Consider the following 19,803-nt stretch of genomic DNA (forward strand, 5'->3'; position numbering starts at 1 on the left):
CTTAACAACCTCCACCCCTTTCAAGAAAGGGGGGGGGGGGGGGGTTATTGTTAAGTAGATCTTTGGAGTGTTTCGCTGAAATATTATTGAGTCATCACTGATTTGCACTGAAAACAACCCGAGTTATGCATGAGAGTAACCATGATGTCATTGTAACATATAGTTCAAATGCGCCATATTATGTGGTTTGTTCAAGCTCTATACCTTCTCTATCAACAGCGAGATTTGAGTTGATCCAATTTCAGACTAGATGTTCGGTAGTACAAATCATTATTTTAGCAGCAAACTTAATTATATGAAATAGCATTCCGGTGGAATTTACATTGTAAGCATCATTTTCTTGAATTTTATTAGAACCATTTGACATTTGGTATTCTTGTAAGTAATAAGAATCAACACAACACGATGCTCTGGGAGAGTATACAAAAAGTTTTAATGGTGATTTTCGCCTGGCGACTTATTTGTGGAGTTGCAGTTTGTTACCGAAACTTCCTCGTATATCATATTCTTAAGAGGAGCACCAAGAAATCTGCAACGGACTTCGTGATTTTGTGCAACTTGTTTTCAGATGGACTATATGGGGCTCAAATGGTGTTGTCATTCGCTTTCGTTGTTATTCAGTACGTGATGGCTAAATTTGGGCTCTTTCCTGACTTCCCTTCTTGGTAACATTTATTATGATCCTCGACTTACCTAAAAAACCTAGAAAAAGTAACTTCAAAAAATTAACTTACAAAATTGCCATGGTATGACTTTGAAAAAATGCTTTGAGGTTTTTTCGACAACTAACCATTAAATAATGATTAAAAAATTACCACCAATCCGAATTGATATTGTTTAACAAAAGCTTTATATTGAAAAGGGCAATTCAGATTCAAGCAATTCGATCTCCATTGTCGTTATTTCGCATTAATGAGACTTTCAAGGTTGATTTCATTGCTGAATGTATCAAATCGGTATCATAAAAAGTGAGCTTCCACATGGTCTGAACATAAGACTGAACATAAAACCACAACCTCGGCCAGGGACTATATCTAGTTAGGGGGGAGGTACTTGTTTAATTGAGAAGAGCCAAGCATTGGCTAGTTTAACGGTACTGTAGTTGCACCTGTTTATAAACTTCGATCAAAATAGATTAGTCATAATAAGAAAATAATTGAATTTAGTCGAAAAATCAAAATATACATACTGTTAAGTTTATAATTTTGTCTTATTTGACAAGCACTCGAAATGAAATAACAAGCTCTTCTAGTGGGAGTTCTTGTAGACAATTAAGTGACATGAATGGAATCATAATTTAAGGAAACACTTAAAAGAAGAAAATTTCTTCTTTTTCTCTTATATAAAGTTTTTCAATCAGCTTAATATGTTGATTAGCAGAGTGAACATATTTATCTCTGCTGGAATGAGATCCAAAACTTTTGCCCAAATATAGGTTTTTAAGAAGAGTCGCTAGTGACCTTTTTTCTGACTGTGTTTTGGCCAAACTAAGGGATAACTGTGAGTTGGTTCCTGCTCTATCAATCAAACACAAAGAGAAGAATTATAAATACATTTAAAAAGTTCTTTTTGAACCTCAATGACAAAAAATTTGAGAAATGTGCTCAAATTTGATTTTTTCAAGTTGTCGCTTATCGAATCATGTATTCGCATGAAAAAAAATATTCGTATTTTTCTCCGCTGTGCTTGTTTTAACATTTTCTAGTCTAGTGAAGCAGGTAGAACCATAGATCAAGGTGCCAAATGCTGTTATGCTTTTTGCATGATATTTGTAGAATACGAGAAGAAACTTCACTAGCTAATTATCTCTTAATTTGTAAATAACATCACAGAAACTCTTTAATTTTAAAACCACATAAATTAAATGATCATCAAATAGTAAATTGCTATCAACGTGAACATCTATTTATATGTAATAATTTATCACAAATAGATATTTCCGATGGCTTTAATTTTCCAAATTACATCAATTTTACGCTTAGATGAATTAATTAATAATTTATTTGCAATAAATCAATCATTGACTTAGATTCTCTCAAAAAATTTTTTTCTAAAAACGAAAATATTTCTATTAGCCGCACAAAATGTGTTTCTTTGCTAGTCTGTCATTGTTTTGAAAAATCTATTATATGTTTGAAAAACAAAAGAAGTTACAAGATTGATCCCTGTGGTACTCCAGTTAAAACTGGCAGACTTTTTGAGGAAAGATTATTTTCTGTAACGTCTTGACACCGATTACTTAAGTAGTTTTTCATTATTTCAAATATTGGTCCTCTGTAAACATAGCATTCTAACTTTTATTAATATCTGATGATCTAGAGTATCGAACAGTTTTTTAAGTTCATTGAAGATTGCCTGACCTCCCCCATTTTGTACGGAAACCCAATTGTTGCTTTAAAAATAGCTGCAACTTGCAAAAAACCGTTAAAATTCATTAAAATGAGGCTTTCTCGAAAGCACTCCTCAACGATATTATAAGACTTAAAGGTTTACAAGGTTCAGGCTCTTTTATCTTTCCTTTTTTTTTTAACTCAGGCACAAAATTCTGCAATTTTCAGACAATTGGGGAAGATACATTCTTTTTATTTATAGCAAAGGCTAGGTATTCATCAATGTCTGGTGAACACAGTCTTAAAATTTTATTACTCAGAACATCATGGCAACAAAAATTCTTACTTTTCATTTGTTTAATGATTTTCGAGAATTCTTTTACATCAGTGATTGAAATAACCATTGATCTCATTTTGTTTTGTTTTGTTTCAAGTACATTCAAGTGAGGTAATTGTTCAGAAAACTGCCTGCCATTACATGCAAAAACACTTTACCTAAAAGGCAAGGGAGGTGAATCAGTATTTGTTTTGGGTTTTTGTAAGTGTTTTAGAGAATGATAACTTGTTCTTAAAATTCTTATTTTCCACAGTGTTTTTGCATTGCGTTCTTTTTTAGCGTCTCGAAATTGTATTTCGTTCTCATTCTTTAACCTTACAAAGAAATTGTGATCGTTTTCAATTGGATTTGATAACTATATTTGAAAGGCCTTGTCCCTTTTGTTCAAAGTACAGCGAAAATGCTTTCTCGTCCACGTATTTTTTTTGAGTTTTTTGTATATCTCAAAATTGATCTGAGCAGACATTTATGCATGTGAATAATTATTCGAAAACGCTTTTCAGATCTCCTGTAAAACAAATGTACTAAAGTCATTGAGCTAACAGAAGAAAAACGGCAGAGCTTTTTTTTCGCTCAAAAGGTTTAGGAAATCTAAGTGTATTATGCAGCGATTTAAAACTGGTTGACGATTGCGATTACAAAACCTGGCCAAAAAAAAATTTAAAAAAAAACTACTTACAAAGCAAAAAAATTATCAGTTAAAAAAACAGATCGAGGATTTTCTCAAGGGGTTTGGTTTTAGAAAACTTTGACAGTTTGCACCCTTTTCGGACGACCAAATTAAAAAGTTATGATGACTATAAATCTTTAAACCGTGAGCAATTTTGAAACAAAAAACAGGCGAAGAAGTCAACCAAAAGTGTCAAAGGTTTTGATCACAAAACATCAAAAATATGAATCCGGGTTGACTAAAAAATGCCAGCCATACAGTTTCCATTAAAAGAAAAAAAGATAATTTTATAATTTCGTAAGCTTTATAGTCAAATCTTTATAGTCCACATCTATGGAATAAGTATCACTATCGTTTTTTCGTAAAGGGAGTTGCATGATTAGAAAAAATAAACTATATATTTTTTAATGACTTGAAGCTTTAGATTTTTGTCTGAGAGCACAATAGAAAAAGAGTTTTCTAATACGGAAACCATAGATCAAGACCCGCCAAGATACAATACTACATTTTGACTTTTTGCTGTCTAAGTCTATGTTAATATCTAGATCTTCATCCAGACATAATTATATTAAAAAACAAAACTTTTATGTTTGGCTTAAAATTTTTCTTCAATATGAAAACTTGAATGCTTAAAAACATGCAATTTTTTGTTATATCTGCGTTTAGATTATCACATAAAATTTTCTGGTTGCAAACAAAACACCTATTTTGATTTTTTCTATTTTCGTTTGAATCTACAGTGCTGCTTTACATTATCTGGACAAAATGAACTAAAACCATCGCCAAAAATTAGGAGATTAAAATTTTTTAAAAACTTCATAGAAACCATGTTAGGTTACAATCTTGGTCCTAATTTTTTTTTGTTTCAAAATAGCTGTAACAAAGTTTTTATAACAAAACAATGCTAAAAAAAAATTTTTCTAAAAAAATCGATCGCAATATATAGCCTGAAAAAATTCCAAAAAAGTGTCAGTTTTTTTTTCTATTGATAATACTAATCATAATAAATTGGGTTTTTTGGAAGGAATGGAGAGGTTATATTCTGGTTGGAGCAGTGAAATAGTCGCTTTTTGCTAATGTCAATTTTTTAATTCGGCCAAATTGGCAAACACTGTTTTCCGTTTTTGCCTAACCACCACCGAATTTCCAAGTTCGGTGATGGACAGCCAAAAAACAAAACGGCATTTGACAGCATCGAATCAAAATGTGAACGTGCGCAGCAGACAATTTTTTAACAGCCCCAAGCAAGCTAAACCCTCTCTACTTCTCCTAAATTACACTAACAAATTTATGAAAAATTTTTAAAAAAACAGACAAACCTTTTTTGTATTATGTTAATTTAAAGAGTTTGCAATGACAGTTTTGATTGAAAATTTGTAAGCCATTATGACAGCAGCGTTCTGTTCTTATTTTTTTCTTTTAGCCTGTCAAAAAGACTTTCAAGTTTGTGCAACAGCATATCGTAAGGAATTTACTTATCAAAAACTAAATGTTATCAAAATCCAGGAATGTTGGAGTACACTTGTTCAACGGACTTCTCCTTTGCTTTGATGAGTTCTTAACTCTTTTTTCATTGCTCATGCTCTTTTTGATGACGATGAACCGCTACTTTGCAATTTTGAGTCCTCATCGGTATAAATCGGTATTCCGTAGAAGCAATATGCGTAACTTTATGATCATGATACTTCTACTGGTAACATTCCAATTCACTATCATGTTGACGCCTTATATTTTCTTCATTATTTTCGAAGTAGATTATCTAGAACCTTCAGCTTCTGGTATAGTTTTCAACGACTTTGGATATCTTTGTTACGAATGTTGCGACTTCAAATATGACTTTCGTTTGATAAGTTATAACGTTTGGTCGCAGATCAAGATGATACTGGTGGTGCTGCTGTCTATTTTAATGGTCGTCGTCTATGTCCGGGTTTCGAATGTGTTCAAACAGAGTTTGTGGGCTCCTTTGCTCAGGCCATTTTCGAGGTGTGTTTTTTATATCCTCATTTTTGTTCCTGACCAAATTATAAAATACACGAGACTGCTCATATCAAGGATCTGAATGTTCCGGCTGCCTTTTAAGCTCTATGAAATAATGTTTCGACTGGGTTTGAATGAAGTTCAAACTCACTTAATTTTTGAAAAAGAAAAGACAACAGATAGAACTGATGCAGATTTCCTAAACAATTTTTAACTTTTTGTTCAGGCGAGTTAAATGATGTTTAAAATCATTGGAAACTTGTCGTAAAAATGAGACAAAATCGGCCATGCTTCTTTTATATGAATAACAACTGTTCCGACTATTTTTTGAATAAAAAATGTTTCGGCTGGTTTTTCCCAGACCAATTTCAAGTTGCTTAAATTATCAAAAAAACATATTTTCCTGTGCTTAAATTTAAAAAGATATTTCACCTGTGATAGTTTTTTGTAAAATTATGGGGGTTTAAAGATAGGCAACTTGAGACAATTTTCGAGCAGTTAATGCGTAAGCGGCGATTTAATCCATCTTGGAAACCAATTCAAATTGAATTGGGGCATGCTATTCATTCTAATTAATAAGTTATATTAGTATTATGTGTTTACTATATCGCTTTTGTACTTCAAATGATTTTCAAAAAATAATCAATTTTTTGCTCGTTAAATTTTTCAATGTTTTTTTTTTGGAAAATTTCATCGTTTTCTAGAAAATTGGAAATTATTAGTAGACGTTAAGGGGAAGTTGGAACATTAAAAGCGTCGCCGGTATACGAGCAGTTTTTTTTTCAGAAAAAATAGACCTGTAGAAAAAATAGCAGAAAAAAATAGCTTTCGTGTAGATTTTATTTTTCGAATAACGTTTGCTTTGTAAAATCAAAAAAAAAATTCATATGATGCAAGTTATAATTCGGTTGAAATTGAATTTGAACAAATTTTCAATTTTTTGAGGAAAAAAATGGTTTTTAAGAAAAACAAACTAGATCTTAAGGGTAAAATTTTAAAAACTGTAAAAACGGATGAATTGGAACCTGATCTAGACTACATTTTATGATTGGATAATTTAGATATTTTACCAATGTAAAGTATTTAATATTAACCAATCATGATCCATCTAACTAACAACCCACTTATTTGTAAGTGCTGAAGTTACTTGTAATTTCAGCACCAGAGAGATTTGAATTTAACTTAGAAATTAGTTGGACTCTCCCGAGCACTTCAGCAGCCGCAATAAACCAGTATACCCTAGATCTATTGAGCCTAGCAGAGACTAGTTAAACAACCTGAGACTAGATAGTATAAGAGTAAGATTAGGATCGGTATTAGACTAAGAAGTTGCACGAATCTATCCGGCCGAAAATAAGATAGCGTGACGAGCAGACGGTGTACCCTATCCGAAATTACTCTATGAGTTAACCAACTCGGTCCTAACTCATCTGGTGCGATCCCAAGATAACCAAACACCACCTTCAACTACTCAAAATCCTCAAACATCTACACGAATTTCTTTTCAAGACAATCCATACACTTTTGAAGAACGACATGCTCGTTTATCAGAACCACTAGAACCAGTTCAACGACAAGCACCTCTAAGCGAACCAACATATAACCTATACCCAACACTACCACAAGAACTAAGTAGAATAAGAAATCCTAGTCAAAACCAAAATACAGTCGAAATAAATAGACAAATTATACATCCTCGACGAAACAGAAATTTTCAAACTCCCCGAGTTCATTTTGATATACCTCAATCCCCATCACAAAACACTCCAGAAAACCCCATTGGTATATTACCAGAAACCCCTACGCTTCTTTCACAACGTAGCACCTCAAGCCTACCATCAGATTACTTAGGTTCAACACCAACATCTGAACAAATACGTGAAAATCCCTTTAACCCCCCAAACCAGGCATCACGACTACCATATTGGACAACACATTCATTTACACAAGGTGAATTAAATTTAGTCAATAATCCAATAGATATTTCTACGGATACAACAACATCCTCATCACTACCAGAAACATTATCACTACCATCAACACCATCAATAAGCCAGATTTCACCACCACCTTTTAACTTAAATTTTCCAAATAATCTCGACGCCAGATATCGAGAACAATCATCAATAAATATTCCTTTAAGACTAGATTGGAATACATTTACAGCACCTCCACCATTATTTGGACAACATCAAGAAAGTAACCGCCTTCATAACTGGGCACTTAATAGATTACAATATCGCCAAGATATTCACAACGATATCCGTGATCACAATATTCAAATACTCCAACAAAACAGTTTACAATTAAAGTTTGAAACCACAGTTAAGTTAAATAATATTACCCAACATCCCTACCCATTAAATCCACCTAACATAACAGCTCAATCACTACCACCACCGTTTATAACTACTGAAGTAATATACAAATACGACAGATATACCAAAAACACAATTGGCTACATTACATTTTATAATCCATACTCAGGATTATCATACACATGTATATTCTAAAATTATTAATTTTTCTCCAACTCCTTTTTCTAGTAATCTCAAATCAAAACATAAACCCTTCTCCTCGTACAGGACCACAAGATTTATTAGTAACACATTACGATTGTGAAGAAAATGAACAAAAAACACTACATAAATATGCAATAAATCAAGTATCACAATGTGAAACAGAACCACAAGCTATAGAAACCACAGATGTAATAGCAACACTCTATTCAAAAGCCCGAGCAACAACAGTTACAGGTTATAAATTCACAGCAACATTTTCCGAAAAGAAAGTACATTGTTCACAAGTCTCGAACGGAAACAAAAACCGACTTGACCATGAATCATTCTATCAGAGTAATATAGAACGTCTTTTACATCTCAATCCCGACGATTGTAAAAATGAATTACTTAGACTAAACATCACACAAAATAAAAACTCCGCAAGAAAGTTAGTTAATTTTCAAGTTTTTTCAGACTCTGTACATCAATCACAACTTGAAAGACACCAAGGACATATAAAACTAGACGAAAAATACCCGTATAACGGCGCACACGGACGATTAACCTATGACCTACACGATAAACATTGGATACCACACATTGGTATAAATGACCCATCAAACTGCAAAGCAGACACAAAAAATAAAGGATACCAAGAAATAATGTTTTTCGATTGGAAAATACAACTCGAAAAAATACAACTAACACGAGATTTATCAGATAATACAATGATCTATCAAGGAATCCGATTACCTTGTAAAAATGATCAAGGTTATTGCGACCCTACAACGAGAACACAGGCAACCATTGTTTGGTTCCCCGAAGATACATGTACAACATTTCAAGTAGCAAAAATACACGCTCGTATGATAAAATTTCACGAAAAATATTTTATACAATCAATTCCATATGAACAAGTCCATCCATCACGAAAACTAAGTTCTAATTTTAGAAACATAGACAATATAGAAAATAAATTGACACGTTTTCAAATATATCAAGAAACAGAACTTGCATGTAAATACAGGAATCCACTTCACAGAACACAATACTCTGAAATATTAGTTGAATACGAAAAAGGATTCGACATGACCACTGGAAAAGTAAAAATCGACCCATATGCCACAGGTCATCCTCCAAACGAAGGAACATCCTATATACCAGTTAATTTTGAAAAAAGCAACGGACAACCTGGTGGACATCTAAAACCCCATGACACCAGAAGCACACGCTTACAAGAATTATCACTAATGAATACTACTAATTTCGGTAATATCCACTATGATATTCATTTAGATATGAAACTAGATTATACAATTAGCCGAATTTTTCAAGAAATGACACTCTCCGAATTAGAAACACTACACCAACTATGCGAATTAGAACGAACACAAATATTACAATCACTTGCACTAGCAGTATTAAAAATACCCTATGCAGGATACTTATTATCTGGAAATAGATCAAATTTTTTAGACTATGAAGGAAACATCTTATGGTTTTATACTTGTACTAAAAAAGTATCACCACTATACGTTTTTGAAGATAAACGATGTTATAAAAGAATCCCTATCTTTTATAAGAATAAAGTACATTTCGTGGATACACTTTCACGAAGAACCTATTTCTGGGATACCGCAGTCCCATGTGGATCAGAAAACAGCCACAATGTAGTACAACTAAACCCTGATGAAAATAAATATTATCTTCTCACTCCATATCCCACATTAATGCAATCACTCAAAAAATTTTCACCAGAAAGCATTCGCGCTATTGCTCGAAACCCAAATATAGACTTACAATCAATAGGAATCTATTCAAAATCAGATATCCAACATCACATTAGAACACAACAATTCCAAGAATTATTAACACAAATGGACACTATACAAAGACAATCAATAGACCAAAATTTACGCAAACTTGCAGAAACCGCAGGATTTGCCGAAATCTACACGCAAGACTATAGCGGATATTTTAAAGACATTAAAGATTATATATATCTAAACGGTGAAAAATACCGTCCCCAAGATATATCACCAATTAACATTTTTAGCTTTGTTACACTCAAAAATGAGATCCTCGATTTTCTATGATGGCCCTACTACATCTTAGAAAAATTGACTATTTTATACGCAATGTTTAACTTTATTGGATTTCTTTTCTCACTTTTAAAAGGAATCTACAACACATGTGCTATACACACACAAGTAAACAGACAAGCAAGCGTAGCACGCATACTCTTTGCAGGATTTTTTGGAATCTTTTCTACATCTATAAACAAAATTCTTTTAGACGCACAAATAAAAGAATATAACACAAAAATAGCAACACGACAAAATACATACGACGAAGAACATAACAATGTAGACATAACGCCAACGGCACCACAATTACCACCCCTACCAAATAACCATCCACTATCCCTAGTCCCACGAAATTTTCGAAATTTAGCCATCACACATAATCCAAATTTTCGACTCACCACATCACAAAGTCCCATCCAACATATAATGACACACCAGTCACAAGATGATAATACTTATGAACAAATTATTGAACAACCCCATACCACCGCTTTTCAGTCTCAAAATAATCATTTTTTTAGCCCACGATGAGCCGCCAACTTGGATCACTACACCGATCAAATTCCCACCCAACCAATCTTACCTCTCCAATCCCAATAATACCACTTTTTGCTTTTCCGCCACCCGATTTTCCATCTAGTAATGTAACATCAGGCATGAATTCCGACACTAATTCACACATCTCAGTTTTATATTCCATCTCACAACTCAATAACCCGAATATTGAAACCCCCGATGAATTTGCCGACTCAGAACCATCCCCATCCAATAATTTTAATAACTCTTCTAATTTTTCTCAACCCCCTTTTCAACCCATATTATCCAATAACCCTGACCCAATCACTCCCACACCCTCTTATGCTTCCCAAGTTACCCCAACCTACTCCTCATACCATTCTGACCAATCATCTCATTCTCCAGACACCCCCCGAATCTCCCCAGAGCTAGATAATTTTATTACCCTTCAACAACAACCCTACCACCTTAATACCCCAACCATAAACCAAATCTCCTCCACAATAAATTCATCCAACCCCCCTACCCCTACACCCTCTTCAAATTATACTGAATCATTAGCACCATCATCCACATCAACTGAATCTTCACTCAACACTAATAGAGCTTACCGCACTTTTAAAAGAAAGTTCCCCAACCATCCTTTCCCAGCAAAACCAGGAACAGCCCGTGAATACATCAACCACCCCAAGCATACTAACACAAAAGAATTTTTAGCCATCACCTTACCCTCATTCCCACAATACACCTTAAACACCCCCCACGACACTAACGAAACACGCAACTTTGTAGATGAATACGTTTTAATGCCCACTCTCTCTTGGACCTCATATTATCATTTTACTAACCCTCTTTGCTTACCTTTATCTAACACTCACATCGATATAGAGCGAAATACGGACATGCTATATCGACTCACTACACCACTAACACCTAGACAATTTACTTACGTTGGATATAAAAAATCACTAAAAACACACACTGCACCTAGAGCTAACGAATATACACTCGAATACTATGATCACAACATCATCAGAGCTAACCAAGATCAATTCTTAGACGACGATCGCTTCGCTAATCCACAAATTACCGAGAAATTTTTCATCAAGACACCATATATATTTACACTAAACATCTTCGACCGAAAGTTTGATCACATTATTTCAGAAGCACTAACAGACACACAAGCATACGAAAGTTTTAAAGAACGCTTCCAAATATTTTCACTAACCTTTCATTTCCTTGCACCACACGAAAGAGATTTACACTGCTCACACGATATTATGTTGCGCACTAAACAAACCCACACATATAGTTATTATCGCTTCATCCAAAATCACTTTGACCTACACACACCCTCTAGACAACCACACCATCGCTTTCAATTCATTAATTCCAAATACACTTCATCATTTTTCCTAAATTTCACATATTGCATTAAAGATACTAACCTTCATGGTATTCTTCGCAATTATGATCCCATAACCCAAATGTACATCTTCTGTCCCATCACCAAGACCTTCAACGCCGAAGAATCCCGACCCTTCCTTATCCCGCACGAGTTTGTACAACCTATAGAAATCCCAATTTTAGAATTCATCCACAACACTAAATTCAATCACAAATTATATAATCTAATCCAAAACACACCTTATGAGTTTGCAGTTGGCACTGAAGAACTAACCACTATTAAGGCACTTCAATTGCTTTGGCCACTGCTTCAGACTAAAAATATCATCCGCATCTTAGCAAAACTACTAACAACTTCAGAACTAATTCACGACATCTTCCCCCACGGTTTTTTCCCCGACGACTAACAGGTAAGTATGAATTAAATGAATATTACTAACTAATTAAAATATTAAAAAACTCACCATACCTTATCCATGTTTTCCTTAAATTTTTAGCCTTCAATCCGACGACCACCTACAAAAACCACAAAAAACAAATAAAGATCGCAAATTTCATCAAACAGATTTCAACAAATTCTATTAATCTCTTACACTTATAAATTTATAAATTTAATACCAATGCAATAAATTCATTTCTAAAATTTCCCCCACAAGCAGTAAATCTAATTATGATGAAAATTTGTAACTTAAAATTCCCCCATAACTAGCAGTAAATTTCCAAATTCTATGCAGTAAATTAATAAAATGCAATTGCAGTACTAACCTTTTGATATTCTCATTCATTCGCACAGAAATTCTATCCACACTCGCACAGCTCGCCCACGAAGAATTGTTTAAAATAATGAATTTCAGTTTCAAGTTTTCACACTCAACAACTCTAACATATAATAACATGTTTCAAACCTTCCTTTAACCCGGTTGGAAAGGAATCATATACTAAACAAAACTAACCAACGCAGCTTACTAAATACCACAAATCATAGAATAACAGCATGACTAAGAAAAGGAAACCAACGGTACCCAAACCGGATTAACCCAGTTTAAAACTGGATAATTTATTCTTTTGAAGACTATTATAAAGTCTAAAAAAGAAATAATAAAACACAAAAAAGTCGAAAGACAAACCCATACCACGAACAATTTGCTTTTTGGAAAAAGGACATAACCAACAAGACATAAGAAAAACCACAACAAACCCAACATAAAACGTTGTCACATAACAGGACCCCTCATAAAAACCGCATGAAATCATACTCCCACTCCTGGCCTAACCCACCAGGAAGGACGTCCTGAGCATGCTCTATAGCCGGCCTAACCCACCGCGCTACATCCACGCTTTGTGACCACACCTCTATTTTTAATAAGAGCTACTCAAGTGTGAGTAACTCTTCAAAATAACCGAACTAAAACAAAAAGCTTTTGTGAAAACAACTAACTAAAATCATAATTAAAAAATATTAAACTAATAAATGTTTTATAAAATGTAAATTACTTTATGCAATACATAGATCAGAATACAACACCAAGGACGAACATCTAAAGACAAAACGACCCCACTACACTCGAGAGAGAATGACCAACCACAATCGATATGCCACTCACAATCACAACTCAAAGGATTTAGAGTACGACTTGACTTCGCAGAAAAGGACTTCATTGAACTAGACCAATGACCACCTCGATGTTCAAGTATACGTACAGATCCGAGTAACCAGGCATCCCCTCCACGCACAATCTCCACGCAGAACAGAAAAACCTGACATAGCAAACCATTCTGAAATCAGATTTGAGTTTGTTGCAAAGACTTAGTCGTTGTCACTAGAAGACACAACGTCTTATGTCTCTAACTCCAGCTTCCTGGAACTTCTTTAACAAAGAAGAAACCGAAGAAATAAGATGTTCGCCAAACACCAACGTCTATCATCCATCCTTCGAATTGCAGAAGAACTATTCTAAAAAACTCTGTAAAACCCGGATGGGTGGAACCTGATCTAGACTACATTTTATGATTGGATAATTTAGATATTTTACCAATGTAAAGTTTTTAATATTAACCAATCATGATCCATCTAACTAACAACCCACTTATTTGTAAGTGCTGAAGTTACTTGTAATTTCAGCACCAGAGAGATTTGAATTTAACTTAGAAATTAGTTGGACTCTCCCGAGCACTTCAGCAGCCGCAATAAACCAGTATACCCTAGATCTATTGAGCCTAGCAGAGACTAGTTAAACAACCTGAGACTAGATAGTATAAGAGTAAGATTAGGATCGGTATTAGACTAAGAAGTTGCACGAATCTATCCGGCCGAAAATAAGATAGCGTGACGAGCAGACGGTGTACCCTATCCGAAATTACTCTATGAGTTAACCAACTCGGTCCTAACTCAGAATTTAATAGGACAGAGTTATTTTATGAAATTGAAAAGGAAATGTTTTTTTTAGCCAGATGGTCGGAAAAGCAAATTTGTGGAAAAGCCATTTATCTCACCTGCACATCGGAAAATTTTAAACTGAAAATTGAGGATTTCAGCAAGAATTCATTTTTAATATTCTCGGTAGTAGCGGATTTAGGGGAGGGAAACGCCATCGAAGCCTTAGTTGATCATTTCATAACATTTTTTCACGTTTTTGACATTCTCAAACACCAAGTTTTGTGAAAAATTGAGGGGTACAAAAATTAAACTGCGGATTAATTTGCATCAATTCATTTTTGGGCAGTTTTGTGCGACATATTCGCAAATTATAACCTAAATAAAATCTTAATACATAAAACTTCAAAAAAAAGAAAAATAATTTGTTGTCTTTGAACCCGGGTAGTCAATATCTTTCATGATGTAAAACAATTTCTTACTTTTGATTAAAAATTCTACGATTTGTTCAAGATAGAAAGTCAATCAACTTTCGAATTGACTAATTTTCTCACATTGTTCACGAAAAAGTTATTTTCTACTTTTTGAATGCAACTGATGCAAAAAATGTATGCCATTTGAGAAACTTTTCATTTTTATTCCATTTGGGAATTATGCCATTTGAGACGTAATAAAAAAAACAACCCTAAGCATAAATTTTTTGGAATTTTTTCGAAAGTCGGATCAAAAAGAATAACGCAACTTCAAATCTGAAATTAAAAATTCACTAGCTTCGAGAATAGTTGGAATTACCTTTAAAATTGATTGAAGGAAGGTAGTTTAATTGATTTTATCATTTGAGAATCTTCTAAAAAAGCAACTGATTTAAATTGTTAGTTGATACAACTTTCAAGGTCGTTAGCAACAGTGAGCAGGTCTCAAGTTAGAACAGTTTTGAGCAGAATTGAAGCTCAGCAGTCTCCTTTTTTCAGAAAATGTCGATAGTTATAGTACAATAGGGCAATAATTGCACAACACTTTAAAGAAAAAGGACCAAGAAAAAGTAAAAAAAGTTTTAAGAATTTTTTTCCAAAATTTTTTCAAGTTTCTTTTAGAGAAATTTTTTGAATTTTTGAAGTTTTCGATTCAATGAAAAAAGTTTGGAAGCTTGCAAGCATCTGAGAAATTCAAAATAAATTGACTGCCTAAAACTTTTTCATTCAAAATTTGAACTCAAGGCTTCAAGATAGACAATAAAAGCAAACAAGTTGCCAACATCTTCTATTTCAATAAGCACAATTGTTCGGGATAACAGACAAATGTCGCGCATATATTCCGTTATTTTCTTTGAAAGTCTGGAATACAACATCGAATTTTGTGTATAAAAATTGTTTAAATTTTTGCGTGCTTTGGATTTGGGAATGGATGGTATTAATCGTTTCAGATGACAAAAAGAGTGTCACATTTTGAATAAAAATGCACCAAAAATCATATAGCAGTTTTGTTAACGCCTTTATGTAGATCGTTTTAGAATTTGAAGCTTTGTTTCGGGCTTGTAAGGAAAAATCACAAATAAACTGTTTCGATGGCTTCGACCACTTGGTTCAAAAAAGTTATTAAAAACGCAAAAAATTGTTATTAAAAAACCCTCTCAAACCGGTACACTGGAAGAATTCCTCTTTGTCAAAAGAAAGAGCAAATCGAATTAGAAAAAAGTGGCGATTCTCAAATTGACAACACGAATTCAACTCGGTTCTCCGAAGGTCAAATGATCGAAACTGTAAGCGTGGACGACACGTCAAAATGTGCACTCAATTCAGACGATTCCCATGCAAGCCTGAAAGAAGCAGCCGAGAAGAAAAGATTCGAGCAGCAGAGAAAAATTACTCTGACTTTCTTTTATGTCGGAGTTTTCTTCATTTTTGTCGCCTTGCCGAGTTCCATGTTTATGGCGACTTCAACGATGCGACTTAATATCTTGATGTGTGAAGACAGCTACACATACGACGTCGAACAAGTGCAGATGATGATTTTCATCTCCTTTCAAGCATTGTACGGGGCAGTGTTTTTATTGAACCCATTTCTGTATTCTTTTCGCCATCCTTACATACGAACCAAACTGAAGAACAGGAAAGGACTTCGCTATTATTACAGACAACTTTTTTGCAGCCTCTGTTCAAGGAACTCGGAAATAAGCAACAGCCAGTCAATTCGGAGTAGACAAGAATCACTGAATAATTAAGAGCAAAAAGTTCGGACAGACAGAATTAATTTAAAAGAGCAAATGACTTTTTTCAGACATTTTAGCATGCAAAAACTATTTTTTCAGACACAAATTATGTCTCCAGGTCTTCTAAAAACTAAATTGCTCAAAAATGGCAGATTACTCTTTTTAATCATTTCAGTCTGTCCGAACTTTTGGCAACTTTCTAAATTATTGTCATCCTTGTTAATCAGAAATCATGTAGACGACCGACCCAAGTCAGTTTTGTTTTCAGACTGTCTCAAAAACTAACACTTAGCTATAGCAAATTTTATAGACAACAGCGGGCTTTTGACTCAAAAATAGTCTGAGCGCAGTCATAAACAAAGTCACGAACATACAACCCCCCACGCCACATGAATTCGAGCCCATGACCAGCCAAAATGCCCCCGTGTACGGCAAAAAAAACATTGGCCAATACGCTCCAAAAAACTGCTATAATTGCATTTAATCATTAAACTCCTTAGCAATTTATCTCAGTTTCAGTTCAATCATGCATTAATTATTAGAAGCAAGATCTACACTGTTGTTTATTTTAGAAAACTCGCCTTTTTTGGCACGAATGGCAGTTGTTTAAATGTTTCATAACGATTCATAAATCGAGTGAGTCATGGCCGGTTGGTTTGTAAGGCTGTACGCTAAGGGTTATAGAGCAAATTGATTTTTTTAGGACCAAACTTGGTGTGAAAATTGTTTCAAAATTGTATTTAGTAAAACATTTGTTAGCTCACAGACTGGGTACTAAAGGGCAGCAGTGAAGTTGCACGGCGTTAAGCTTATTTATAATTTTAACCTTATTTGCCGTCACATAAATTTGGCACAAAAGCGATATAATTTGCTTAAACTTGCTTAAAGGTAAACGTCATGGTCGCGCAGAAGTTTCCACGTCGCTCAAAGTCGAGCAGAAATTCGGAACAAATAAATTTCCAGGCGCACAAAAAACTCGATTGGTCGTCAAAAGTGTCAATATAAATAATTGGGTCGCGCAGAGCCGCCTTAAATCTATTTTGTCGCGCAAAGTTGTGCAGAAAGCTTAAAGTCGCGTAAAGTCGGCAAATTTAACTTACGGGAGAGGCTCAAGTTGCGCTGTTTTCTTTGATAGCGCAAAGTTGATTGCAATTTTTTTTGTAGCACAAAGTTGCAACATCTTTTTTGAGTCGCGCAAAACCGCGGTGTGTTTTTTGGGTCGCGTCACAACCCAATTTTGTGTCACAAGATTAGCGACATACCCGTTTTGAATCGCGATTTAAATTTTCAGAGATAAGATATCAGATAATTTTAAAACCTTCAAATTATTTATGGATTTTTCTTTTTTTTTTCTAGTTCTTCCAAACAGATCTAGTTTTTTTTCTAGTTTTTTGAAGAAAATGACCCAATGCTTTTGCCTTGGGTGGTTATTTACTCTGTCAATTTTCGACTTTCATACAAAAATCTTTTTGAACTGTTTTATATCATCTGATAGATATTTTATCCCGAAGCCCAAAAAGCTAAATCTGTTTCACCTGTGATCTATTTGATAAACAGATGGTTACTTAGCAAATCGCAAATTTGGCTAATTTGGTATAAATAAGGCTCGACATAATGCGTTCTTATAACACGCGCAAACGGGGGTTTTAATTGTTTCGAATGGAATTGAGGCTATTCTCATTATTAAAATTTAAAGCGCTAAAAGCATCCTTTTGTACTCAATATATCGCGTGGGGTTCAATTGAAGAAAAAAAAATTGAAAATGTTTTTAAACCATCCTATCAACTTATCAACCCTTTGCTCAAATGAAGAAAAAAAATGAATTTTTTAGATATCTATCCAATTCTTTAAACTTCTCCTGGCCATGCACATCACTGAACAAAAAATAGGTTTCATTTTTTTTATAAAATTGATGTACAACCAATCACAAGAACTAGTTTAAAATGCAAAATTTTACAGAATGTAAGTTGCAAAACGTGATTAAAATTTATTAAAAAAACCCTTAAATAGTAGCTTTTCAGGCCTCAATTAGTAAGCTTAATTGGACTACTCCTGTACTTATAAAAAGGACTTAATTTGGAACAAATTATCGTCATTAAAAGGGGGTTAAATTGTTGTGGGGTTATCATGTTACGGGGTTATGATATAGGGGGTGTAAGCAGAGGGGGTTAAATATCGTAGGGTTAAAGAGTGGGACACCATTTTTTCGTTTTTCAAAACAATAGTTTGGCAAAAAATCCATATTTGGATCCAATTACTGGTGTGAATTCAATCTGGAATGATTTAACAACCGCATTTCGTTTGCATATAGACACTACGCGTTAATAAAAACAGCACATTACCAAATTAACAAATATAGCTATTTTCAAAGCTCTTTAGTGGTATAAAAAATCGAAATAGCTTGTATACTGAAATCGTCAGCATTTTTTGCACCAATTTTATCAAAAAAAATGTTTTGCTGTTTTTATCAAAAGTATTTTATCAAAAAATTTCATCAAAGAAATTTTATCAAAAAAAAGCCCTCATCAGCGTCGACAACATTGAAGCCATCAAAAAAAGTAGAGAACAACAAACTGCCTGGCATACTTTTTGCTGCTAGGATCAAACAAAAACAGTCGACAGAAATCAAAATCATAACAAGTTGTTCTCATCAATTAGTTTTCAGTATAGTTCATCAATTGCCGAGCATCAAACTTGATGGAACGCTGAAAGCTGTAGCTTTTGTGCTCGGTTGCTTTTGTGCTCGGTCCTAAAGGTTTTGCTAGTGATTTGAGTGTCATGTAAACAGGTAACTCGAAAACTGAGTAAACAGTTCAAATTGTCTTTGCATTTTGTACAATTTAGTTTTGTTTGCTGTTCCAAAATCAGGTGAGTTAGGACCGATGTGGCTAACTCATAGAGTAATTTCGGATAGGGTACACCGTCTGCTCGTCACGCTATCTTATTTTCGGCCGGATAGATTCGTGCAACATCTTAGTCTAATACCGATCCTAATCTTACTCTTATACTTTCTAGTCTCAGGGTGTTTAACTAGTCTCTGCTAGGCTCAATAGATCTAGGGTATACTGGTTTATTGCGGCTGCTGAAGTTCTCTTGGAGAGGCAACTAATTTCTAAGTTAAATTCAAATCTCTCTGGTGCTGAAATTACAAGTAATTTCAGCACTTACAAATAAGTGGGTTGTTAGTTAGATGGATCATGATTGGTTAATATTAAATACTTTACAGTGGTAAAATAACTAATTTATCCAATCATAAAATATAGTTTAGATCAAGTTCCACCCATCCGGGTTTTACAGAGTTTTTTAGAATTATCTTTCTGCAATTCAAAGGATGGATGATGGACGTTGGTATTTGGCGAACATCGTATTCTGGTCCGGTTCAAAAGTGTATT

General features: G+C 34.1%; 1 long non-coding RNA gene across 1 annotated transcript; it reads left to right on the forward strand.

The window, feature by feature from the left end:
- Nucleotides 1-278: 278 nt before the first annotated feature.
- Nucleotides 279-16,471, forward strand: LOC134853199 (uncharacterized). Its single transcript, XR_010164325.1, has 3 exons — nucleotides 279-665; nucleotides 4,844-5,320; nucleotides 15,853-16,471. It is a non-coding gene; the product is annotated as an uncharacterized LOC134853199 (long non-coding RNA).
- Nucleotides 16,472-19,803: the final 3,332 nt, after the last annotated feature.

The sequence above is a fragment of the Symsagittifera roscoffensis genome, chromosome 8, assembly GCF_963678635.1.
Source record: "Symsagittifera roscoffensis chromosome 8, txSymRosc1.1, whole genome shotgun sequence".
Taxonomy (NCBI): domain Eukaryota; kingdom Metazoa; phylum Xenacoelomorpha; order Acoela; family Convolutidae; genus Symsagittifera; species Symsagittifera roscoffensis.